Here is a 26990-nt window from a genome sequence, read left to right on the forward strand (position 1 = left end):
CAGACCGACCGACATGAGCAAAGCAATATACCCCCTCTTCTTCGAATGGGGGCATAAAAATCATTCAAATGAAGTTTGATGAAGATTGAGTGTCAATAAAGTTATTTTGAGTGGTAACAAGTTATTAAGAACATTTGAACTAGTGACCTAGTTTTTGAATGCACATGATGTGAATCCAATGTCAAGCATTCAAGATTAACATTATGACCACGTTTCACCAAGAATGAGTTAATAATGTGAGTTCTAAAGTGAAAAGAAGGTTTTTATATATTGTACCTGGTGACCTAGTTTTTGGATGAATGTTACATTGAAAGAAACTTAGCCTCAAAAATTAAAAGATAAACATTTTGACCAAGTTTCATCAAATTGAGTCATAAATGTGGCATCTGGAGTGGAGTTCTACAATTTGACATAGCACATAACCTGAACTCCAAATTGGCATACATATTGTCAATATAAGCATACCCACTAAGTTGTATCTATATTAAGTGATATATGTTGCCCCTGTGGTAGCATCAATATATAATTCATGCCAAGTTTCATCGAGATTAGATTAACAAATAAGGCATCTAGAGTGGTAACGAGCCAAAAGTTGACCACGCAGTACAGCACAATACTTAACATAGGGTTATTACAATAAATGCTTTACAGAGTAAGGTTAAAACAGATCTAAAAATGTGTTCATATGTATCACATATCACTAACAAGTCTTCTGGGGTCTATAGCAATTCGGGAAATCAATTTCTGATGTAGTCGATACAAAGCTTCTTATACTACTACTATCATTTGCATATAATAACAATTTCAATCACATTATTGGCTATTAAAGTTGCTATCCAGATCTCAACAAGTATAAAACCCATTGTACAAAAAACATTGACCCCTTTTTATGGAAATGACTGTTTCATTATGATCATTACATTTGATATGGAACATGATTTTGCAAAGAGTTAAAGAGTAAGTTTTGATTGGTACCTACATATAATTTGAATATTATTGCCATTTTTTAAATAAAGCTCTTGTTGGTCAATATAACTCATAATTTGAGTGTTAAGTGTGAAACTCTTGTATTGTATTGAAGATGCTTTAGTTTCAGGTTTAACCCTCAAATTGAAATAAGATAGTCTGGTCAATTAATTGAAGTGCAGAAAACCCAGTTAGCATTTGGGTTTTACCAATTTGTTAAACTTGATTGCAACAAAAGTCTTAAGTTTATAAAAGCCGCATTTAGGGAAAATTTGGCTTAATGCATGTGCAGTTGGCGCAGGCTAATCAGGGAAAATTTTTCGAACAAGACAGGGTTTTCATAAAGAAGAGACTACCTGAAACAAAAAAAGCAAAAAAGTGCAAAAAAGTGGATAATGTCGTCTCATACTAGCCTGTGCGGAATGAACAGGCTAATCTAGGGTGAGGCTTAAAGCAGCACATGCATTAAGACAAGTTTTCTAAGAACGAGGCATTTTAAGATGGGAACTCGTGCTAGGTGATCAGCAGTGATTCCTTTTCCAATGATAAGGGGACTTACCTCAGTTTTTAATTTATATTTATTTGGGGCTGTTGTTCGGCCACATTTCAAATGTAACAAAGTATACATTTTTCTAAAATGACTGAATAAAATTAACAAATGAAGGTTTCCAAAGCAAGGAAAAAATATATGCCTTTTCCATTTTATTTTCCATAATATTTAACACACTTGTATCCTCAATATTAAAGTATTTGTTACTAAAAACTACCACAACACCAATTTCTCAATTTTACTTAAGCCAAGTAAATTTGTTGAATTGATATCCCCTGACAAATAAATTTTGTTTATGAATGGGTGTAGAACTAAAATAAAAGGTATAAGTGAAGGGTTGTGCCTTTTGTTAATTATTTTTTTAACTCATTTGTACCTGTGATGGGTTTGCAGACAATACAATGCAGATAGTATATTTTTCATGAATCAATTAACTATGGACAGTTATTACAGAATCCTTAATGCATAGTAAAAGAATGACTAAATAATGAATAATTCATTAAATTTGTGACCTTTAACCACGATGTGTAACCTTGACCTTGACCCCTAGGATTATGGATGTTGAATGTGAAGCACCCCCAGATGATTGAGACCAACTATGGCAAGTTTCATGGCTCTGGCTCATGTGTTAATGGAGATAAAGCTCTATGCTTATATTAAAAAGCATTTTTTCAAGATACAAAGGGCCATGCCCTTAGCCCCTAGGATTATGGGTGTTGAATATGAATCACCCTCAGATGATTAATAACAAATATGGCAAAATGCATGGCTCTGGCTCATGTGTTAATGGAGATAAAGCTCTAAGCTTATATTAAAAAGATTTTTTTCAAGGTACACAGGAACTTAACTCCGTTATTAACAGATGGTGTACAATGCCATTTAAGGTGCATCATCCTCTTATCCATATATATACTCAAACCAAATTTCAACAAATAAAATCCGCCAAAGCATTTCCAAGATATGGCCCCGGACACAAAAGTGCCGGACGGATGGAAAGACGGACAGACGGACAACGCCAAAACAATATCCCTCCTCCTATGGCGGGGAATAATAAAAAGACAGTTTTTTTCCGAATACAAAAAGTCCCAGCCCCATTCCAAAAGTGATGAAACAAACTATTACTGGGACTTACCTGTTGAGATTTTGTGCCTGTGTATTACTGGGACTTACCTGTTGAGATGTAGTGCCTGTGTATAACTTGGACTTACCTGCTGAAAGGTAGTGCCTATGTATTACTGGGACTTACCTGTTGAGAGGTAGTGCCTGTGTATTACTGGGACTTACCTGTTGAGAGGTAGTGCCTGTGTATTACTGGGACATACCTTTTGAGAGGTAGTGCCACCCGTCTGTAGATCTGCCATAGTCATTAGCACTTTTCTATGGAATTCCGTAGAAAATATTATGGAATTCTACGGAAATCGATGGAAATCCATGGAATTTGATGGAATTCCATCCACTTGCCAATTTTCCATCTGAAGCTGTTATGGAATTCCACGGAATCTTGACTAAAATTCCATGCATTTCCACGGAATGTATGGAAAACACCATGGAAAGTTGGACTTAGCCATTTTTTTCAACGGAAATCGTTATGGAAAATAACTTATACATTTTCTTGGATGGAAATCAATGGAAAATAACTTAGAAAATTTTCGCTGGTTGTCTGAAATGTATTTGTAGTTTAATACATGTATAAATTTATTTGCATCATGTATTTTGTATTTAAAAGAAAATGCAATAAAGATATATATAAATTTGTTCTAGAAATTGGAACAGTTCTGGAACTGTTCCATATTTGTGTTCTAAAACGTATGTTCTGGAATTGTTCCAAAACATTTTTTTTAGAATAAATCCAGAACATTTGTGGAAAATGGCTTAGGACAGAAACTGTTCCAATAATTTCAATAACCTTTTTAGAACATTTCAAGGACAAAATATGGTCAAAAATTTCAAAAAATGTTTTAAAATGTAGTTCTAGAACACATCTAGAATGCTTTAAGAACCAGTTAGTTCTACAAAAGTTCTTATGGGGAATAAGAACACATATAGAACACCTTACACTTACAAATAGCCAAATGAATTCATAGTAGCGACAGCAGCAGCAGCAGTAGTAGTAGTAGTTGTAGATGTAGTTGCTGTATTAGTAGTAGTAGTTGTTGTTGTTGTAGTAGGTGTTGTTGTTGTAGTAATTGATGTAGTAGCAGTAGTGTTTTTTATATCAGTAGAGGTTGTGGTGGTAGTAGTAGTAGTAGTAGCATTAACAGTTTCTGTAGCAATAGTAGTAGCAATAGAGGTAGCAGTAGTAGTAGTTGTTGCTGTAGTAGCAGTTGTTGCTGCTGCTGTTGCTGCTGTTGTTGTTGCTGCTGTTGTTGTTGCTGCTGTTGCTGCTGTTATTGTTGCTGTTGTTGTTGGTGGTGGTGTTGTTGATGCTGTAGTAATTAAAGTAGTAGTTCTGCAGAAGTAGGAGTAGTTGTTACTTTCAAAGCAATTTCTACAAGTTTAAATTCCTTAACCCTGTCCAAGTGGTATACACACTGTTTTTTCTCAATATCAAACTCAGCCAGTCCAGGTTGTCAAATAACAATCTATCTGATAAGCCAAGCATGTGTTGTTCATCAGATGTTGGGTATGTTTGCTGCAAATCTATTGGTTATAAGATATAACAGCCTTTTCTAATTGGCTGAATTCAAATACAGAAAGTTTGCCTGTTAGATTGAAACATGAAACATGGTGGACAATGTACTGGTTTAACTTGTTAAAATAAAGTTAAAGACATTTAACAAACAGAAGAGTTCATTAGTTTTTCCATTAAAAACACTTTCTTAAAATACTTATGTATTTATATCATTTGGAAAGTGACATGAAATATTGCTAAAGAGTGATGCATACAGTGTTTGAGCAGTCTGTCTAGGAATAGAACAACAACTGAAGGTTTGTTATTTTTATTATTTCTAAATATTCCTTTAAATTTAATCTTCTTATGACATTATAGTAGACCTTTTTATGTGATATTTGAGGTTTTAGTATGGCAAATATTAGTTTAAAAGCAGCTGTCACCCAAATTTTCACTTAGTGGAGTTTGCAGGTTGAAAAAGGAAGTAATAAGACCTATGTGGAGAAATTAATAACGTTGAATGTAGTATCGGAATTTTATCATGCAATGTTATGGAACTGCAGGCTAAGGAAGTTTTTTACTGTGCATGTTGAGCACTCAATGCTCATTAATGGTGTTAATGTTTATTATTATCCCCCGCCATAGGCGGAGGGATATTGTTTTGGCGTTGTCTGTCCGTCCTTCCATCCTTACGTCTGTCTGTCTTTCCATCCGTCCGTAGCCATATCTTGGAAGTGCTTTGGCAGATTTCACTGAAACTTGGTATGAGTATGTATATGGATAAGAGGATGATGCATGCCAAATGGCATTGTACACCATTAGTTAATAACAGAGTTATGGCCCTTTGTATCTTGAAAAAATGCTTTTTGTGTGTCCTAGGCCATATTCTGGAAGTGCTTTGGCGGATTTCATTGAAACCTGGTTCGAGTATATATATGGATAAAAGGATGATGCACGCCAAATGGAATTGTACACCATCTGTTAAAAACGGGGTTATGGCCCTTTGTATCTTTAAAAAATGCTTGTTTGAGTGTCAAATATAATACTTATGTGTCCAGAAGCATGTTGGTGGGGGATATCAATTCAACGTATTTGCTTGTAAATAAAAAATTAAACCAATGGAATTGGTTTTTAGGTATCTGAGTGTGCATTTTCATACCAATAGAATTACACATCATTCTAATTATAGCAATAATAAATTTTTACTAATCATACCAACAAATTAAGTTATGCTTAGTGCTTTGCAATGTATTCACTTCGTTTTTAGTTCTCTTTCTAAAGACCATTTAGCAACTTAATATTTAAAACAATTCATGAATTACGTTCCCTATACATTTTCATTATGTGCTTTAATTACCATTGACCAGTTGATGGAAGATACTGCAGAGTTTGGCAGGGAAATAATCCAACAGCAAAGCGGCTCTTTAAGCGCATTTACCTAGAGGACTTACAGGGCCACAAATTCATGGTAAATATTGTCATGCCCTCGGCTAGATAAGTTATTTAATGTTAACCACCTGAAAGTATTTTGTCTTTTTGGAATTCAATATATTGGTCTAAGTCAGTTACACTTTTCTGGATCTTGGGATAACTTTAAAAGTTCTAAGTATTTTTTCATGAAACTTGAAACATGAACAGATGACAATAAGGCCATTTTGCACGTCATTTTATGTTGTTTATAATGCAAGAATTCTGGTTGCTATGGCAACAAATATATTTAACAAACTTAAAATAGTGAAGTTTTACAGTTAGGGGACCATATTGCTTTGCAATCTCTTGTTATAGTTTGAATGTAAATAACTCTTTGCTTTAGACATTTTTAAGATTTTTTATTCTGTAGAGCACATGTGAGCAGTATACAATGTACCTCATACCAAAAAGGACCCGGAGGCAGTGACTGGTGTTCAATATTCTCAGAAGAAAAGGAAAATGGCAGTGGAAGACTTGGACAAACATTTTTAAAAACTAGCCTCTGTGTTAAGCCTGGCAGTCTGTGGCTGGTGACATGTTTTATTTTGGTTACTTCTTGTATAAAAAAGACCATTTATTTATTTTGTGAATTGTATTTTGTGTTTGTTTTTGGTCTTAATTTATTTGTTGTTTTTTTTAATTTAGGAATTTGAAACTTGGATAATTGAATTAAGTCCGTGTTCAACAGTACTGAGCATAGTATAATAAATAACCAATTTACAACAGTTGTTAATTTGTTATGTATTATTATTAACTATGCTCAGTACTTGAATAATGGCGGTCTGCATGGGAATTTGTTTTCTAGAAAGTTGGTTTCAGACTAAAATATTTGAAGTTAACCTTCGGAACTTTTCTAGAATTGTACTGGAACACATCAACTAGAATTTACTGAACTTCTGTTATCATACTGAAAGTGTTCTAGAATTAATAAGGAACAGTTGTTGAACGTTAAAATTTATGAGAAAAAATTCTAGAACAATTGTGCGTGATGTGTGTGTGCATGTAATTGTGTGTGTTTATGAACATATGTGAGAAAGGAAGTATACTTGTCATTAGAGAAATGTAAAATTCTACTTCTATGTTTTATATTGTGCCTTTTATAAGTTTTTCTTTTCTCACCTGTATATGCGTGCATGTTTATATGGATGTGTTTTTGAATTTGTGCATGCATGCCTGTGGTTAAGAGAGTTGGTACTTTATGAAAATGTAAAACCACTCATTTTTGAATATGTACTGTGACTGCATGTGTGTGGTTAATGATTGATGCCAGATCTTGTACTTGTTTAACTTCTATGATGAAACCTTTAGTTACATTCACATTTGTCATTTTCAAAATCAATAAAATGCCTTTGATCTATAATCTTTTTTTTTTTCTATTTTATTCCAGCTTTTTATTAATTTCCATAGCTTTTCAAGGAATTCCACGGCATTCTATGGAATTCCACGGCATTCTATGGAATTCCACGGCATTCCATGGAATTCCACGGCGTTCTATGGAATTCCACGGCGTTCTATGGAATTCCACGGCATACTATGGAATTCCACGGCATTCTATGGAATTTCACGGCATTCTATGGAATTCCACGGCATTATATGGAATACCACGGAATTCTATGGAATTCCACGGCATTTTATGGAATTCCATCCCATATCAAGTCCCCCTTCTGTTTTTTTTTCACTTTTCCATTGATTGCATGGAATCGGATGGAAAGTTAGTGCCAATACTCCACGGAATTTCATCTAACGATTTCCATAGAAATCCATATGATTCCACGGCAGATCTACAGACGGGCAGTGTATTACTGGGACTTACCTGTTGAGATGCAGTGGCTGTGTTGCAGTTGGGGAACATCATTTGCTGGGCCAAACTTGTGATGATAAGGACCCTATGAACAGATATAAATATCTTAACAAATCCCAGAAATGTATTCAATGCATTCAGAAATGGCATCAGTTACATGGACCAAATATAAAACCCACGAGACTTTGCTGTTTAACACAACATTTTTATGACGGTTTTACCAGGATCAGTCAATGACCACTAGGACCAAGTTCATTAAAAAAATAAACTATGTAGGGGACCTTTAGATGATGTTCCATACCAAATATGAAACACCTGGGCTTTGAAGTTTCAAACAAAGATTTTGGCTGTCCCTATATATGTATATGTAAAACTGGGAAATCCCAGAGCTAAGCCAGTATTGACCCTTGAGACATAATTTGGTAACAGTTTTAGCAAACTAAATATTAAACCTCTTGGCTATGCAGTTTCAAAAAAGAAGAAAAAAATGAACACCCAAGGAACATTTCTGGGAGATTTCATTTAATTCTCTCCAATACTTTAGGAGGCAATATCCCTTGACAAAAAGTTGACAGAAGTACACACACACATCGCAAAAGAATGGACAACATGGTATCAAATGCATTCAAAGTTTCAGGCCTCAAGTAGCAGAAAAAAAGACAAATTCCGTACTTTACCAAAAATTATTTGAATGACTGTGAAACTCTTTGTATTACAATCTACCTTGTAGATGAGGTTATATCTGCCCCTGAGAAGGGAAGTTTGGAGCCCCATGGTTAGACTGGATGTACCCTTGGGGTAGGACTCGTTCAGCTTTGACCCAAATTCCTAGCCCAAGAGCTCACCGCCTATACCAAGGATTTGTCCCCGGGCGTCCAGGCCCAGCTGACCAGAGAGCCTGTTGTTGTCCGCTGTGTACAGATGTGTGACTTCATGGGGTCCTGTAGGGGCCCAGCTGACCAGAGAGCCTGTTCTTGTCCCGCTGTGTACAGATGTGTGACTGCATGGGGTCCTGTAGGGGCCCAGCTGACCAGAGAGCCTATTGTTGTTCCGCTGTGTACAGATGTGTGACTGCATGGGGTCCTGTAGGGGCCCAGCTGACCAGAGAGCCTGTTGTTGTCCGCTGTGTACAGATGTGTGACTGCATGGGGTCCTGTAGGAGCCCAGCTGACCAGAGAGCCTGTTGTTGTTCGCTGTGTACAGATGTGTGACTGCATGGGGTCCTGTAGGGGCCCAGCTGACCAGAGAGCCTCTTGTTGTCCGCTGTGTACAGATGTGTGACTGCATGGGGTCCTGTAGGAATCGCAAAAACGAGAAAATCCAAGAATTTAATCAATTTTTATATACTTCTTCACAAATAAAAATGCATTTTAGTCGTAAAAGTGTGGTCATTAAGTTATCGTTTTCCTGGATTAACTAAGTGCATATACTTATGCCATTAACTGACAACTGACATACACATGTACTAGAATCATTAAGAGAATGGGAAATGGAAAACAACATCTTCTTATCCGTATAAAAAAACTCAGCTAAAAAAGTGTCATTGCTGTCTAGTCAAACAAGAATTTGTAATAATTGTGATGCAGATTATACCACAATGCCACAAGTCATAATATGTAGCATGATGGTATAGAATGTCTCAGTTGTGTAATGTTTAGTGTAGAATGATACAATGTACATTCACAACCTCATATGAGAAGGAACAATACCTGAAAGTGTGAAAGCTGAACGTTGAATCGTTAAGTGAACGCCCACAGACAGATGGAAAGACAGACAGATAGACGTCCATCCAAGGGGATTCCATTATACCCAATTAACAGGGGGTATAATTAATAAATATCTTCAGGGCATATCATCACTCCAGTTGCATATCTGTATACTGAAAACCTGGACAGGTGGTAAATTGTAGTTTATAGATATTCTTATTTAAAATAAATGCAGATAATTATTTCATGGAATGTTTACTGCATTTCAATAATTGTTTAACTTATATTAAACAACATTTAATAGGTATCATGTTTAATTTATGAAAGGGGATTATTTGTAATATACAAGTGAAAACAAAGAAACAACTTTTGGTTTAGAGGCTGAATTTTGGCACAAATGTATGAAAATATGCCCTGACCTTTTATGATTAACACTGATATCAAATCAACACTTATAAGTATTTATTTACTCAGTTTGACCAGTTAAAAAAAAGAGTCGTTCCAGATTAGACTGTGCTGTCTGCACAAACAGCCACGACACTTTCCACTTTAATGGAATTTTTTGTTTTAAAGGCATATTCAGAACACGTGGTCACTAATAAGCCTGAGCAGACCTAACACACTTATCTGGGACAACACTTTAGCACTGTTTTTCCAGAGCGCAGCTAATATACTACCTGTTTTTGTTGCTGCTTCTGCTGCAGCAGGGCTATAGGCAGTGATTGTGTGAGTCATGACAGTGAAGTCGCCAACCAAAAACTGGGAATGTTGGACAGCACTGTTCCTCGTGCGTCAGGTTCTCATTATTTGAGAGCAACGTATCGAGGTCAGTCAAGTTAACAGACGAGTCACTCAGCACCTGCTCTGTCTGTTAGATTCGATTATTTTATCTTGAGTGACTTGTCAAGACAGAAGTCAGACTCACCAAGCCACCATGCAAGATGTTCATAGGTGACACGCTGAATTGCTTGAGCGACTTGTAGTATTTGTGCAAGATGTTAATACCTGGAGTGCTGATTTTCTTGAGCGACTTGTAGTATTTGTGAGATGTTCATAGGTGACGTGCTGAATTTGTTGAAGACTTGTAGTATTTCAAGGGGATGATCATACGTGGCGTGCTGAATTTCTTGAACAACTTGTATTATTTGTGGGAGATGTTCATAGGTGGCGTGCTGAATTTCTTGAGTGACTTGTAGTATTTGTGAGATGTTCATAGGTGGCGTGCTGAATTTCTTGAACGACTTGTAGTATTTGTGGGAGATGTTCATACGTGGCGTGCTGAATTTCTTGAACGACTTGTGGTATTTGTGGGAGATTTTCATAGGTGGCGTGCTGAATTTCTTGAGCGACTTGTAGTATTTTGTGCGAGATGTTCATAGGTGGCGTGCAGAATTTCTTGACCGACATGTAGTATTTGTGCGAGATGGTCATAGGTGGCATGCTGAATTTCTTGAGCGACTTGTAGTATTGGGAGATGTTCATAGGTGGCGTGCTGAATTTCTTGAGCTACTTGTAGTATTTGTGGGAGATTTTCATAGGTGGCGTGCTGAATTTCTTGAGCGACTTGTAGTATTTGTGCGAGATGTTCATAGGTGGCATGCAGAATTTCTTGACCGACATGTAGTATTTGTGCTAGATGGTCATAGGTGGCATGCTGAATTTCTTGAGCGACTTGTAGTATTTGTGGGAGATTTTCATAGGTGGCGTGCTGAATTTCTGAGCAACTTGTAGTATTTGTGCGAGATGTTCATAGGTGGCGTGCTGAATTTCTTGAGCGACTTATAGTATTTGTGGGAGATGTTCATAGGTGGCATGCTGAATTTCTTGAGCGACTTATAGTATTTGTGGGAGATGTTCATAGGTGGCGTGCTGAATTTCTTGAACGACTTGTAGTATTTGTGGGAGATGTTCATAGGTGGCATGCTGAATTTCTTGAGCGACTTGTAGTATTTGTGCGAGATGTTCATAGGTGGCGTGCTGAATTTCTTGAGCGACTTGTAGTTTTTGTGCGAGATGTTCATAGGTGGCGTGCTGAATGTCTCGAGCGACTTGTAGTATTTGTGCGAGAAGGGGGTTTGGACTGTTTTCAACATTTACTTCAACAATGTTCTTCTTCTTGGATAATAATGTGATCTGAAAAGGAAATGGCAAGTAAACTAAAAATAGAGTGTTTTTAGTAACAAATGAATACGTCTTGAATACATGTAAATATGCTGTAACACCTTACTTAACACACCTGTTTGTTTAATGCAAAACAGTGTTTCTATAATTGATATTTAGGATAGCGAAATGATTTTTGTGCAAAGTAGCACTCATAATAGCATTGTTTAAATGAATAACGTGAACCCACTTGAAATGTTGTAGCAAGTTGCCATAATTATCTTTTTTATAAACAGACATAACTTCAAAATGTGAGACTATACCACTTTAAATGTTACACAATACAACTTTTTGCTAATTAATTACTTAACAAGAGCTACGCATAACGAGTGCAAAAGCTCGGCTAGGGTGCAGTTTTTAATAAATGAAAGCTTGTCAGAAATTATTATTATTTTATAGAGGTCACAGTGACCTTAACCTTTGACCTAGTGACCCAAAAATGGGTGTGACATGTAGACCTCATCAAGGTGCATCTACATATGAGGTTTCAAAGTTGTAGGTGGAAGCACTTTGATTTTAGAGCAAAATGTGAAGGTTTTAGCACGACGCCGGCGGACGACGAGCTGGCTATGACAATACCTATAGTTTTCTCCGAAAACGCCGAGCTAAAAATTAAGAATAAGTGCTATCAATATAAAGTGTATTACTATTGTAAATTTAATATTAACGTTCTACTTATAGATGTTACAACCTATTAAAATCAAATAATTGTTTTAGCCAACCGTCAATTGTGAACTTTAGACAGTAATTATGGAAAAATTTGGAATAGACTTTTTAAGATTAGGAATTGGGCTGAATTGTTGCCCCAACTTTGACAGTATAAATAACTCTTTAAGGTCATACCAGATACTCAAGAAGCTGAGATGACATGCAAGCCTAATTGATATTGCTTATGGCCGAGTTGAGAGTCGAAGGGCATACTGGTTGACACATCCAAACTGCTGTCATTTTTTTACGCCTTGTCTATTGCCAATTCAATGTGTGGTCAATTGGGCTTGGAGTGCAAAGTAACAAACCCTGATGGGTTAACCTTTAGCACCTCGTTTCAGATGTCCGAATTCACGCCTGAGGCATGCCCAGGGATGTACCATGAGTGTTAAAAACGAAGTCGTTACTGCCCTTGTACAGGTTATCCAACTTTTTATTGTTTTGATATTCTTTCTGGTGTCCAACAGCGAGAACTGATTGTTAGCTTTAACATAACTTTTGCTATAACTCCTCGTGTCTGGAACACTTGTTCCTATCCCGGCACTCAACCTGAACTAACTCAGGCTCGAGTGTGGTTCACTCAACAAGGACATTGCAGTTGTTGAGAACAGTTCACGAGAACTCAACGTGCTCAGAATTTCCTGCAGACGAATGGAAACATTCAACAAAGCTGACCTTTTGAGGCCGTAGGTCAAGGTGGAGGCGCTAGGGTCAGGTCGAGTGGAAGGGTCGTCGTGGACTGAGGCTGCTAGGGTCAGGTGGAGGGGAAGGTTCGTCCTTGACTGAGGCTCATGCGGGCTGGACTGGTGCTGTTGCTGCGCCAAATCAATATCGATGATGGTGCTCTTCTGAAAACAACACAATGGGTGATATGAACCTGAAACAAAGGTTTGTATTTCAATTTATAAAAAAATCAAGCATTTTGATTGGATGTGAATTGTTTAAACAGAAAATCTTCATTCTTATGACTTTTTAATCTGGCATATCCTTGGTTACATGTCCAAAATAGCATACACATGAATCAAATCAGACCATTATATATTTTAACATTTAAAGTGTTGGCAAGTGCTATATAAACCTGTAAATTCATAAAAAAAAAATTCTAAACTTGCAGAGATTTAATTTCATAAGCCAATATGTGGCTCATAAATATTCAAAACTAACACAAATTTCCCATAAGCTAATCAGGGGGGACACTTTCCGACTAGACTTAATTTTCATAAAGAGGAGACTTCCTTTCAACAAAAAATACTTTGAAAGAGTCAGTGTTATACCTGATTAGCCTTAAAGACTGCACAGGCTAATCTGGGATAACAATTTAAGCACATGCATTTAGCCACATTTTCCCACAACACAGCTTATTAATCTTTTAGCAGCTCCTTACCTGCATAACAAAAAAGGGAAAATCAACTTGTACAAAATATATAGAGGATATTTGTTGGATTCTATGGGATATCAATTTTATTTCACGAGTGATCATATAAAATAATATTTTCATAAGTGGCGCTGCCACGAGTGAAAATATGTATTTTTTATGATCACGAGTGAATTAAAATCTATATTCCATCGAATACAACACATTTTCTTTTTATTTTATGCTTTTTTCACCGCTTATTTATATTGTAAAAGAATTAAACTGGATAATTTCGTAGGATTTATTACGTCATTTCGTCGAAAAAAATGACGTCATTTCACAGTAAAACAGTGAAAAATATCGATAATTTTCACTGCTATTTTTCACTGTTTAAAACAGTGAAATACCAGTTTTATTTCACTGATATTTCTCTATAAACCACCGGAGAGGTTAAAATAAAATGTATTTTATTGGTTCTCATTCTATTAATCACTTTACTTTTACAATGCTTTCACTGATGTTTTACTGTAAATATATGTTTCAATAAATGGGAGGCAAACATTTGACATAAATGTCTTCCAAAAGTTGCAAAAACATTCTAACATTTTTACCATGTCTTTACAGATCTTTGAATGTTAAAAATCAAAAGTAAATAAACATGTTACATGTAACAAGCTGTATACATGGGTGAAATTTAAAAACAAGAGGGCCATGATGGCACTGAATCGCTCACCTGACTCATTAAGATCAGATGAAAACTATGACCTCTATTGTCTACACAATGTTTTTCTATGATTTGACCTAGTGACCTAGTTCCTGACTCTAGATGACCCAAATACAATCCCAATCCAGATTTCATCAAGATAAACATTCTGACCACAGTTCATAAATATTGGATGAAAATTGTGACCTCTATTGTCAACACAAGGTTTTTCTATTTATTTGACCTAGATTTTTACCCCAGATGACCCAAATACAATCCCACCCAGATTTCATCAAGAATTCTGACCAAATTTCATAAAGGTTGGATGAAAACTGTGATCTCTAATGTCTACACAAGGTTTTTCTATTATTTGACCTAGTGACCTAGTTTTTGACCCCAGATAACCCAAATATAATCCCAACCCAGATTTCATCAAGATAAACATTCTGACCAAATTTCATAAAGATTGGATGAAAACTGTGACCTCTATTGTCTACAGAAGGTTGTTCTATTATGTGACCTAGTGACCTTGTTTTTGACCCCAGATGCCCCAAATACAATCCTAAACCGGATTTCATCAAGATAAACATTTTGACCAAATTTCATCAAGATTGGATGCAAACTGTGACCTCTACTGTCTACACAAACAAATTGTTGACGGACGGACGCACTGACACACGCAGGCACGCACAACGGACGCCGGACATCACACGATCACATAAGCTCACCGTGTCACTTCATGACAGGTGACCTAAAAATATGTGTCGGAGATAAACATGAACAGTGGTGGTTAAAATCCCATAGAAACAAGGGCTGTTTGTAAAACATGCATGCCCCCCTATATGGGCTATAAGTTGTAGTAGCAGCCATTGTGTGAATACGTTTTTTGTCACTGTGAATGGTGGTGGTGGTGGTGGTGGTGGTGGTGGTGGTGGTGGTGGTGGTGGTGTAGTAGTAGTAGTAGTAGTAGTAGTAGTAGTAGTAGTAGTAATAGTAGTTGTAGTAGTAGTAGTAGTAATAGTAGTAGTAGTAGTAGTAGAAGTAGTAGTAGTAGTAGTAGCAGAAGTAGTGGTAGTAGTAGTAGAAGTAGTAGTAGTAGTAGTAGTAGTAGAAGTAGTAGTAGTAGTAGTAGTAGTAGTAGTAGTAGTAGTAGTAGTAGTAGTAGTAGTAGTAGTAGCAGTAGCAGTAGCAGTAGCAGCATTACAAGACCAATACTTAAGAATGATCAAATGGGAAAAGGTAACATAGCACCGGCAGTAAATATGGGGCTCATTTACAGGTCAGATTTGGAATCTCTGCTGTAAAATGAGATTTTGAATGAATTAAAGGGAGGCAAATCTGTAATAAAAAAAACATGCATAAACCGTAGTTGTTTCCCTTGTTTGAACCATGCTAAATTCTTACAAGTTTGGAAAGAATTGGATGAAAAATTTGGACTTTATTGCATAAACACCATTTTCTCAATTCAAGGGGAGGTAATTCTGTACTTCATGGACCAATAATGCTCATTTTTTGTAGGGTTCGTGTCCTCATTGATATAAAGACACTGTGCAAATTTGGAAAGGATCGGACAAAAAATGTGGAAGATTTTTGAAAGTTTTCACAAAATAGGCAAAAACGAATAAACATGCAAAGTTCAACGAGCTCCTGCGGCCATGTTTTTTGACGAATCAAATTTCTTTGAACAACTTTTTCAGGGGAGCCCTCAAAGGTCATCCCTGTGAAATTTTTTGAAAATCTGATGAGCGGTTTCTGACAAGAAGATTTTTTAAGGTTTTTACCATATATGGTCATGGCGGCCATCTTGGTTATGTGATCAAATTTTTTTTAACAATTCTTTTGTCCCATGACCTAGGGATGCTCCACATGAAATTTAGTTGAAATTGGCTCAATGGTTTAGTAGAAGAAGATGTTTACAAATTGTTTACGGACGGACGGAAGGACGGACGGACGCCGGACGCTGAGTGATCACAATAGCTCACCTCGAGCTATCGCTCAGGTGAGCTAAAAAGGAAAATAAGGAAATATTTTAGCTGGGGGCCGCAGGGCCGAAGGCCCCCGGAAGCTCCTAAAGGATAGCAAAATGATTTGCAAATAGGAAGCTATCCTCAAGTATAAGACCAACATATGTTGACAGTAATTCTTGCAGCATACTTTACATGCATGCAATGGAAAACAAACAATGTTTATGTTTGTACATGTACAATAACTTTATTCAGTCATTTAATCTATTAATTTTGTTTATTAAGCATACACTCTTAACTTAAAGAATTACTATAAATGTTTAATTATGAACACTAAAAATTGAAAATAGATTAGATACGTCTGGAATCGATCGTATTTTGTTTATTTTGTGTGTCGGCATTGCTGGACACATGGCCTCCCCCCCCCCCCCAACAAAATCTTATCAGATTTAATTGATTCACGAAAACGACAACTATCCTTATTTGTAATACAATGTAAATATTAACTGCTGAATATGTTATAAGTTTTAGAAATTTGATATTATGCTTATTTTTGAACAAGTCCAAATAGGTTCTCTCCATACATGTTTTATTGTATTATTGCATTTGTTCTGTCTGTCTTTCTTTAAATAGATTTTTCTCTTTATTAAAATAAATTTTGAGTCCACACTCTAATAAGAATAAGTATCCTAGTTTGAATACCGATTTACTTTCATGGCTTTGATAAAAGGTTAACAAAGCATGAGAACCATGCAATGTTAGCTCTGTAAATTATAAAATAAGATTGCTTAACAACTATTGTAGCTCTGTAAATTATAAAATAAGATTGCTTAACAACTATTGTAGCTCTGTAAATTATAAAATAAGATTGCACAACTATTGTAGCTCTGTAAATTATAAAATTAAATGGCTTAACAACTATTGTAGCTCTGTTAATTATAAAATAAGATTGCTTAACAACTATTTTTAATTGGCATATACATGCACGTCATTTTCTTAATAACCACTGTTGGTTATACCATGTTTGTTCTCATCAGAATTTTGTATAAGACTCTTAAACAAACTGGAAGCAGTCCTGACAGGCTAACCAAACACAACACAATTTGCCAAGACTTGATTTTGGTTGAGAAGAAATTTCCTTTTAACAAAAAGTCCCTCAACAGCGGAATGTGCTGTCCCTGATAAGCCAATGCAAACGCTAATCTTTGGATGGCACATAACATGAATAACAGAGCTTACTGTAACAAATTGTAGGCAGACTTACTTTGAGCCTCATTATGAGATAACAGGGCTTACTAAACAGATTGTAGGCGGACTTACTTTGAGCCTCATTATGAGATAACAGGGCTTACTGTAACAGATTGTAGGCAGACTTACTTTGAGCCTCATTATGAGATAACAGGGCTTACTGTAACAGATTGTAGGCGGACTTACTTTGAGCCTCATTATGAGATAACAGGGCTTACTGTAACAAATTGTAGGCAGACTTACTTTGAGCCTCATTATGAGATAACAGGGCTTACTGTAACAGATTGTAGGCAGACTTACTTTGAGCCTCATTATAAGATAACAGGGCTTACTGTAACAGATTGTAGGCGGACTTACTTTGAGCCTCATAATGAGATAACAGGGCTTACTGTAACAGATTGTAGGCAGACTTACTTTGAGCCTCATTATGAGATAACAGGGCTTACTGTAACAGATTGTAGGCAGACTTACTTTGAGCCTCATTATGAGATAACAGGGCTTAGTGTAACAGATTGTAGGTGGAATTACTTTGAGCCTCATTATGAGATAACAGGGCTTACTGTGACAGATTGTAGGCAGACTTACTTTGAGCCTCATTATGAGATAACAGGGCTTACTGTAACAGATTGTAGGCAGACTTACTTTGAGCCTCATTATGAGATAACAGGGCTTACTGTGACAGATTGTAGGCTGACTTACTTTGAGCCTCATTATGAGATAACAGGGCTTACTGTAACAAATTGTAGGCAGACTTACTTTGAGCCTCATTATGAGATAACAGGGCTTACTGTAACAGATTGTAGGCGGACTTACTTTGAGCCTCATTATGAGATAACAGGGCTTAATACATGTTGCCCTAAGAGTATTCCTAGATTAGCATGTACAGCAGCACAGGCTAATCAGGAACAACACATTTCGCCTAGACAGAATTTTCGTTTACAAGATATATTTCTTATACGATATATTCAATAAAAGCGGAAAGTGTTGTCCCTGATTTGCCTGTGCGGACTTCTTTGCTAACCAATATTATACAATGGAGAACACGTGTTTTAAATATTATATTTACTAAGGTTCAAGTTATAGAGCTGTATAGGATGATGAACTTCATATTGTGATTAATTTCTTTTTCTTTATCTTCAATAATTGGGAATTTAAGGATATCGTTTTGAGAAAAATACCGTTTTAGGATTGGGAATGGGGTCAATTTTGGACCCGAAATTTGACAAAAAACAACAACACTGTAAACCCACCAAGAACTAAACACCTCCTCGCAAACAGGCTCTATACAACCAAGGCATTGGATTGAATAGATACATATCTAACAAGACTACACTGCAACGCCGATATATCACGGTTGGTGGGGTCCAAAGATCACAAGCTTTATTTTATTGCGGTTAATTTGTCAAATTTCCCAATGTTTTAATTTTATATACTGCGCTGCTACATATTTGTATAGTAATACATGTAATTGCAAACCAATTCTACAATCAACATTTTCATATCTACATACGTACCGGTATCTGTAATTATCATGAAAACCAAAATGTAAATTATATTTTTTATTTTCATGTAAAATATCGCTCGCGAATCAGCTAAAAAGAAGAATTCTTGCCATAAAAAGAATGTATAAAATACAATTGTGCATAGATTCGAATTTTCCCTTATAAGTAGTCCTATTTAAGAAACTGAAACAGCGTAACGGTAACGATACAGCCTGTTCGAATTTTAGTTTATTAAGAGGAAATGTCAACGTCACATAATTCGCGAGATATTACTTTAGTTGAAATTTACAACGATACTTTCAATGGAAATTAAATTATCTAAATGTTGTACCCGCTACGAAATTATTATTTACAAATAAATACACCCACGCCAATTTTCGCGCGTTTTTTTATCACGACAAAGAAATTCATGACTAGTACCGAAATTTAACGATTTATATACCAGTAAACTGCCAATATTACCATTGCAATGACACTTGAATTGGTTATTTCTTAAGTGTTAAAAACACTCCCAGCCGTGTGTAAACAACACTAGCACTTATCGACTGTTGTTCACGCTTCACTGCGTGCCATAGTAAGCCGCGACATCAATTGAACCAATGTTTTGACCAACTTTCATGATGATTGGGCAAAAATTGTGACTTCTAAAGTGTTTCAAGGTTTCTCTATAGCCAAAGAAGGAAAACTGCCCCGCCCACTGGCGGCCATGTTTTTCAACGGATCAGAACCACTTTTGAACTCATCCAAGATATCATTAAGACAAACATTTTGACAAAGTTACATTTAGATTGGGCATGAAATGTGACTTCTACAGTGTTTACAAGGTTTTTCTTGTTTTTGACCTAGTGACCTTGTTTTTGACCCGGAACAACCCAGTTTCAAACTCGGTCGAGATTTCATTGGGACAAAGCTTCTGACCAAGTTTCATGAAGATAGGACAAGAAATGTGGCCTCTAGAGTGTTTACGAGCAAATGTTAACAGACGGACGGACGGACATACGATGGACAAAGACCGGTCACAAAAGCTCACCTGAGCAATCAGGTGAGGTAACAAAAAGAAAACAGTAAACATGGACGCACCAAGGCTCTGCTGTTCGAAGTGTTGATGTAGCCAACATTGGAGAAGATGTGGTGTGCTAGGCTGCTGCAATACGTCTTCATACTTAATTTCTTGAGCGAGTTATAGTATTTGTTACAGAAGGGGTTGCCGCCGATTTCCATCAACATTTACTTTAACGATGTTTGTATTGTTGGCTAATAATATTTGCTGAAAAGGAAAACATAACATGGGAGATTAAACAACTTCAAACGTGAGACTGCATAACTTTTAAAGGGGCCGTCCAACAGATTGGTACATTGACAAAAAAAGTTGTTTCAGATTCGCAAATTTTCGTTTTTTTTATGATATTTTTGAGGAAATAGTAATACTGACAATTTACCATGCTTTTAAATATCCATTATATGCATCTTTTGACGATTTGAAAAGACGAATTAAAAAGCGTCGTTTGACGCAAAACGATTGAATAATTTGGAAAGTTCTGTTGTTGTAGTTATATTTTGGGAAACTACGAGGATTGCTTATATAGGTAAAAATACATCGCTCTAAGCATGCGCATGGATGGTCAAGTGGTCTAGGCGGGAGACTTTTAACTCCAGGACTCCAGGGGTCAGTGGTTCAAGCTCTGTTGAGGGTTATTTTTTCCTTTTTTTAAAGTTGTATTCTTGTGTTTTTTACAGGAGATTTTTAGGTCAAATGTTTAAATTTATCAACATAAAGCATTTAATGACATGCTTCATTCAATAATGCCAAAATCTGTTGGATGGCCCCTTTAATAAGAGACTGAGCAATACAACTTTAAATGTGGCACTACAAAACTTAAAACGTGAGAATGTACACCTTTAAAAGTGAACATATACAACTTTACATTTGAGACTACACAACTTTAAATGTGTGACTATACAAATTAAAATGTTACAATGTACACCTTTAAAGGTAAAACTGTACAACTTTAAATGTGAGACTACATGTATACAACGTTAAATGTGAGACTTTTTTCAACTTTAAATGTGAGACTTTACAATTGTATAGCATATCTTAAGAAACAAACAGATGTGAGTTGAATACTGTAAGTTTATGAGTACTTGATCACACACGTTTGGCTATGGATTAGACACAGATACAGAAAGACAGATGGACGTCTATGGTGAATTCAGTGTACCACATCAGGGCTATAGATTACAAGCGTATGTGCGTTATTACTTAATTAAAATAACCAAAAACGTAATTAAATTCAATATCAAGCGTACAGAAACGCAAATATAAAGTTAATTACGTATTTTCCGTAAGAAAATTTTGCGTCACGAAATGCAATCCTTACAAACACGGGACGTCTTTTTTTAGACTGGTTATTTCCCGTACAAAAATGTACCGAATAGTTTATACATGTATGTCGTCCTATGAAGAAAAGAAGGCAGTCTTTCCAGCGGTTATCAATCTTTACTGTAATTATTCATACACCCATCCGATTTCTATTTTCATTTTCTTAAAATATCAAAATGGCTTCTCGTGACCGTAGAAAGAGAATCCTCACACAAACAAACACTTTGGACAGGTATTAAGCCAGAATATTGGGGAAACCGAAAGCTTTTGTGCTGCTTTGCTGAACGATCTGTTGCAAGATGTGATCATTTCTCCCAAGAATTTAGTTCGCCCGTTATTATCGGAGATTTTGAACGAGGTTGTTAAACCCAAAAAACACGTTTATGGGGAGTGAAAGTGAAAAAAACTTTAATAGTGGCGAAACAAACACCCGTGACTGGTGATGGATATGGAAAGTGAAGTTATGAAATGTAAATTATGCACAAACATGAAAAGTAACTTTAAACTAACTAATGTTGCTACAAATGTTGATTTATTTTTCACATGCACATAATAATATAGTAATCTGAGTAGACATTTATTATATTATATATGTCATTCCCTAAATTACCCAATTGAGTTAAAAACAGGGGTCAAAAACCCAATTAAGCTCAAAAGTAGGGGGTAAAACATTTTGCATAAACTCTATTGAATTTACATAAACCCTATTGTTGTCAAAACAGGGGGTGAAAAACCCAATTACCCAAAAAATTATCTATAGCCCTGCCACATTCTATCTTGCTACAGGGGACTTTTATACTTTTAATAGTCATTACTGCCTATTCTGGTTGAAACTATGCAATCTAAGTGATATTGAATAGATACTACATGCAGTTATACAGTGTATCTACATTATATGGCATCTGTTTGTAGGACACACCTTAGATTTAAAGTTTCACTTCTAGTGTTGAAATTGTGTGCATTAGGATATAAAAGAAATATAGGGCCATCGTTTCTCGCAAACATATGGGCTTTGATTTAAACAATAATCAAATCCAATTACAACCCAAAAGCTGTATCGAAAACATTGACTTCACTAAGGTACAATAGTAATGATTAGCGCTAATTGTTTACAACTGTATTATCCGTTTTGTGTTTTTCAGGTGTTGCAGGCAAACGGCGGATCTGGATCAATTACAATAACGCTTTATGATCAACAACTGACTGATATAGATTCTGCATTTTAATTACAATGAAATAAAAAACGTACTTATGTGTTTTTGATTGTTTGAATTTACCTACATTTACTATAATCTAATGTTTGTGTATCAATTCAAATGTGTTTAATTAATTGACATTATTGTCTGATGTACATGTAGTTAAACTGTCTGTCATAAATTGCCAGAATTAAAACTAGAGCTTTGTCACAGACCTGACGTATACCACCACATGCCGCATTGACACAGACTAATTTGCATGCTGTCTTCACAAAACAAGAGAATCTAATTTATGGCGATTTTTAAGAATTATTATGCCATTATTATTTATGGCCATTTGACCTTTGAACTCTTGAATTCTTGAATTCGTTCGCATGACAGGCTGTCCAATGACTGTGAACAGAATTAATGTAATGAGTCATTTAAAATCTCACAATGAAATACATAGTTATGGCCCGGACAAGCTCATTTATGGCCATTTTTCACTTTAAAACTTCAAGTGTGACCTTGACCTTGGAGATATTGACATAATTCTTTTGCATGACACATTATCCAATGATTGCGAACAAATGTACCAAGAAATTTTAAAATCTCACAATGAATGACATAGTAAGGCCAGGACAAGATCATTTATGGCCATTTTTGACCTTTGAACTCACAGTGTGACGTTGACCTTGGAGATATCGATATAATTCTTTTGCCCAACACACCGTCCAATGATGGTGAACAAATGTGTCAAATGATTTTAAAATCTCACAATGAATGACATAGTTATGGCCCGAACAAGCTGATTTATGGCCATTTTTGACCTTTGAACTCAATTGTAACCTTGACCTTGGAGAAATCAACATAATACTTTCGCGCCACACACTGGTCAATGATGGTGGACAAATGTGTCAAATGATTTTAAAATCTCAAAATGTAAAACATAGTTATGGACTGGACAAGCTCATTTATGGCCATTTTTGACCTTTGAACTTAAAGTTTGACCTTGACCTTGGAGATATCAACGTAAAATTCTTTCACGCGACACACCGTCCAATGATGGTGAACAAATGTGCCAAATGATTTTACAATCTCACAATGAACGACACAAGTTATTGCCTGGACAAGATCATTTATGGCCATTTTTGATCTTTGAACTCAAAGTGCGACCTTGACCTTGGAGATATCGAAGTAATTCTTTCGCGCGACAAACTTTCTAAAGATGGTGAATTTGCCAGTGATTTTAAAATCTCACAATAAATGATAAAGTTATGGCCCAGACAAGCATTTGACCTTTGAACTCCAAGTGTGACCTTGACCTTGGAGATATCGACATACTTTTTTCACAAAACACACCGTCCCATGATGGTGAAAAAATGTACCAAGTTATTTTTAATCTAATCATAAATGACATAGTTATGGTCTGGACAAACTTTTGGTTTAAAACACACTAAGTGACCCCGTGATCTAGTGTTTGACCCGGCATGACCCATATTCAAACTTGACATATACATCATCACGATACAACTTGTGACCAAGTTTGTTGAAGATCGGATGAAATTTCGGGACAGACCGACCGACAAAGTGATTCCTATATGCCCCCATTACTAATGGTAATGGGGGTATAAAAATGATGTATTATATTTGATTATATGATATATATTTATCTTAGAAAAATGGTATTTAAACAGTTATTCAGTCCCACCAATCAGCTTAATTCATTACAATGAACTTGTTATGGGCATACAGTAATAAGGGCCAGTTACTACAGGGACCTATAACAAAAAAAACTCATTCACCTGATAATAAAAGACTTGTTAATTTACATGTGCTAAACATGGTCTACCTCCTGCAAGTTAATCTCACGGGTTTTTCCATTTTTCCCACCGCAATGTATCGCGGATATGTACTAAAAAAAAATCAGGTATTGACTGACACAATTTTGTTTAATTTTTTTTTATCATAAATTAATAAATTAAAGTGCTGATGCAATAGTCATTTTTCTTCAACACACAATTTCGAGCTGACGAAAATAAATGGTTTTACAGTTTTTGTGAAATAAACAACATAATTTTTTTTTATAACATATATAACTTCAAAATAGTAATAAAACTTAGTAAAATAAGTATATTAAGCCAGTAATTCTCATAACGACTTAGACATGTGCTAGAACTAGGGGCTAGCTCTGTGAAAAGTGTCCTTTTTATGGCAAACCGTCACGTCAATTGGGAATTTAATTTGGTCGAACAAACAAATTAATCATACCAGTATAGCCCAATACTCATAATGTGTACACTTGTATGGTTACCATTTTATTTCAGCTAAACAATGATACAAATTAAATTATGTTAAAATATAGACATTTTGAGATTATGAATAAGACTTAATTATCAGCCCCAATTTTTAAAATAAATAAACCTGTAAGGTCTCACCTGAGGGTCAAGAAGGTGAGATGCCATGCTGGCCTCGCTGTGATTGCTAAGGGCTGAGTTTGAGTTCTACCTAATGTTGGGTTGGAGTCAAAAGGCATACTGGACCACACAACAAAACTTCTGTCATTTTTCAACGCTTTATCAAGTGTCTATTCAATGCGAGGCTGTTTTGTCTTGGAGTGTGAAGTGCTCGTAACAAACCATGATGGGTACACCTTAGGCACCGTGTTAATGTTGTTGGGAAGAATTTGCGCCTGAACCACACCTGATGTATTCATCGTGCTATGAGTGTTCATAACAAAGTTTTTTTGTCAGCAATTGCGTAAAAAGCACGTTCACTTTGAACATTTTGGATGCATAAGTGGAAAATTCAGGATGGTCCATAATGCTACTACTATTGAAATCAGAAGTAGACCCCGTGGAAAGCTTATGCTTCGATCTATAACTCTTTAACTGTTTCTAGATTTTCTACCATTATTCGATGTTGCTCTGTTAGTCCAACAAAGCATGGAACAAGTTATCCAACTTTTAATTCTTCATACTATTCGTTGTGAAGTCCACAATCAGTGACTGTTGGTATTACCATAACTACTGCTATAACTCCGCGTGTCTGAAATACTTGACCCACCTCCGGCACTGGAGCTTAACTAACTACTCAGGCACGAGTGTGGATCAATCAACACGGACATTGCAGTTGTTGAGAACAGCTTGAGAAAACTCAACATGCTCAGATATTCCAGCAGACCGGTATTGTTCAATGAAGCTTTGAAGCAGGAGGTCAAAGGGGAGGAGCTAGGGATCAGGAGAGGGGAAGGGTTTTCCTGTACTGAGGCTCCTGGGGGTCCGACTGGTGCCGTTGCCACGTCAACTCGATAACATTGCTCATGCTCACCTGAAAACAACAGCACCATGGGTGATGTGAAACAGTTACGAAAGTGTTTATACAACAATCTATAACAAACTAAGCCTCTTGATTGGATGTGAAGGTTTTCAACAGAAACATTTCATTCTCATTAATTTTTAATCAGGCATTTCATTGGTTCCTTGTAAAAAAAAACATGAAATTTAATTCAATCAAACCATTTCGTATTAAATCATTACAAGTTTTGGTCAATGTTATATTAACATTAAAATTCATAATAACGATTTTTTTTCTCAACTTGCAGAGATGTAATTTCATAAACCAATATGCAGCTCATTAATATTCATAATTGTCATCTCAGATAAGCATGTCAAGTCCACATAAGCTTATCAGGTAGGACACTGACTTTACTGAATTTTTATAAAAAAGAAACTTCCTTTCAATAACAAAATAAATAGGAAAGTGTTGTCACTGATTAGTTTGTGCGTACTGCACGTGCTAATCTGGGATAACAATTTAAGCACATAAATTAATCCCCATTTTCCAAAAGTGCAGCTGATTTATCTTTTAAGCCATTTCTTTCCTACATAACAATAAATAAAAAAAATCAATTTGTTAACAATTTAATAATTTTTAATGGTACTCATTCTATCAATCACTTTACTTTTGAAATGTCTTCACAGATGTTTTACTGTCAACATATGATTCAGTAAATGGCAGGCAACAATTTAAAATTAATGTCTTCCTGATGTTTTAACAACACACACAACTTTTTTAACATACCTTTACAGATCTTTGACTGTTAAAATCTGCTTAAAAATTTAAAATAGACACAAATTCAAAAGTAAATCAACATAAAACAAAAGTAGTCTTCTGTGCTGAGCAGTTGCTGTAATGTTGAGAAAACCAATCTGAAACATTTTGTCCCAGTCAGTCTTTTGAACTAGTATGTACGAAATACACCATGGATTTTTTCCCAATAAGGGAAAGTAACTGTACCGCGTCCATTAGGACTAATTAGTTTGATAATACCTGACCTTAAACAAATTTGCAGTGTGAAATCTTTCAAATGGAAATTATAATGGATCTTTTTAATAGCACGATACTTACTTTCACAAACCCATCAAAATATTATTTTACATGCGTTGTTGATTAAATGTTTAATGTAAACTGGCATATACGGAAATGCATTTTAAATGTACTTGTGTGAAAAACTGCCATTCCGTAGAATGAAACATAGCTCTGAATCATGTCCATTCCAGACAGGAAACTATTTAAAAAAAGGCGCTGACTGATACAACAAATTGGGTCGCCCAATGGCAATCAAATATCTGCTAAGAGCAAGGCTTTAATCGCCAATTCAATGGAATTCTGCATCCCAGATACTGTAAA

At 35.8% G+C, this 26990-nt stretch overlaps 1 protein-coding gene across 1 annotated transcript in view; it reads right to left on the reverse strand.

The window, feature by feature from the left end:
• The window catches only part of LOC127833837 (uncharacterized), a 216826-nt gene that overhangs the window by 16724 nt on the left and 173112 nt on the right, over positions 1 to 26990 (reverse strand). Inside the window, exons 6-12 of the mRNA XM_052359326.1 lie at positions 24737 to 25628; positions 19824 to 20010; positions 12648 to 12820; positions 9782 to 11237; positions 9108 to 9285; positions 8122 to 8691; positions 7411 to 7483 (exon numbers count right to left, since the gene is read on the reverse strand). The gene's annotated coding sequence lies outside the window, so the exon portion shown is untranslated. The remainder of the gene's footprint in view (positions 1 to 7410; positions 7484 to 8121; positions 8692 to 9107; positions 9286 to 9781; positions 11238 to 12647; positions 12821 to 19823; positions 20011 to 24736; positions 25629 to 26990) is intronic.

The sequence above is a fragment of the Dreissena polymorpha genome, chromosome 6 (assembly GCF_020536995.1).
Source record: "Dreissena polymorpha isolate Duluth1 chromosome 6, UMN_Dpol_1.0, whole genome shotgun sequence".
NCBI classification, from domain to species: domain Eukaryota; kingdom Metazoa; phylum Mollusca; class Bivalvia; order Myida; family Dreissenidae; genus Dreissena; species Dreissena polymorpha.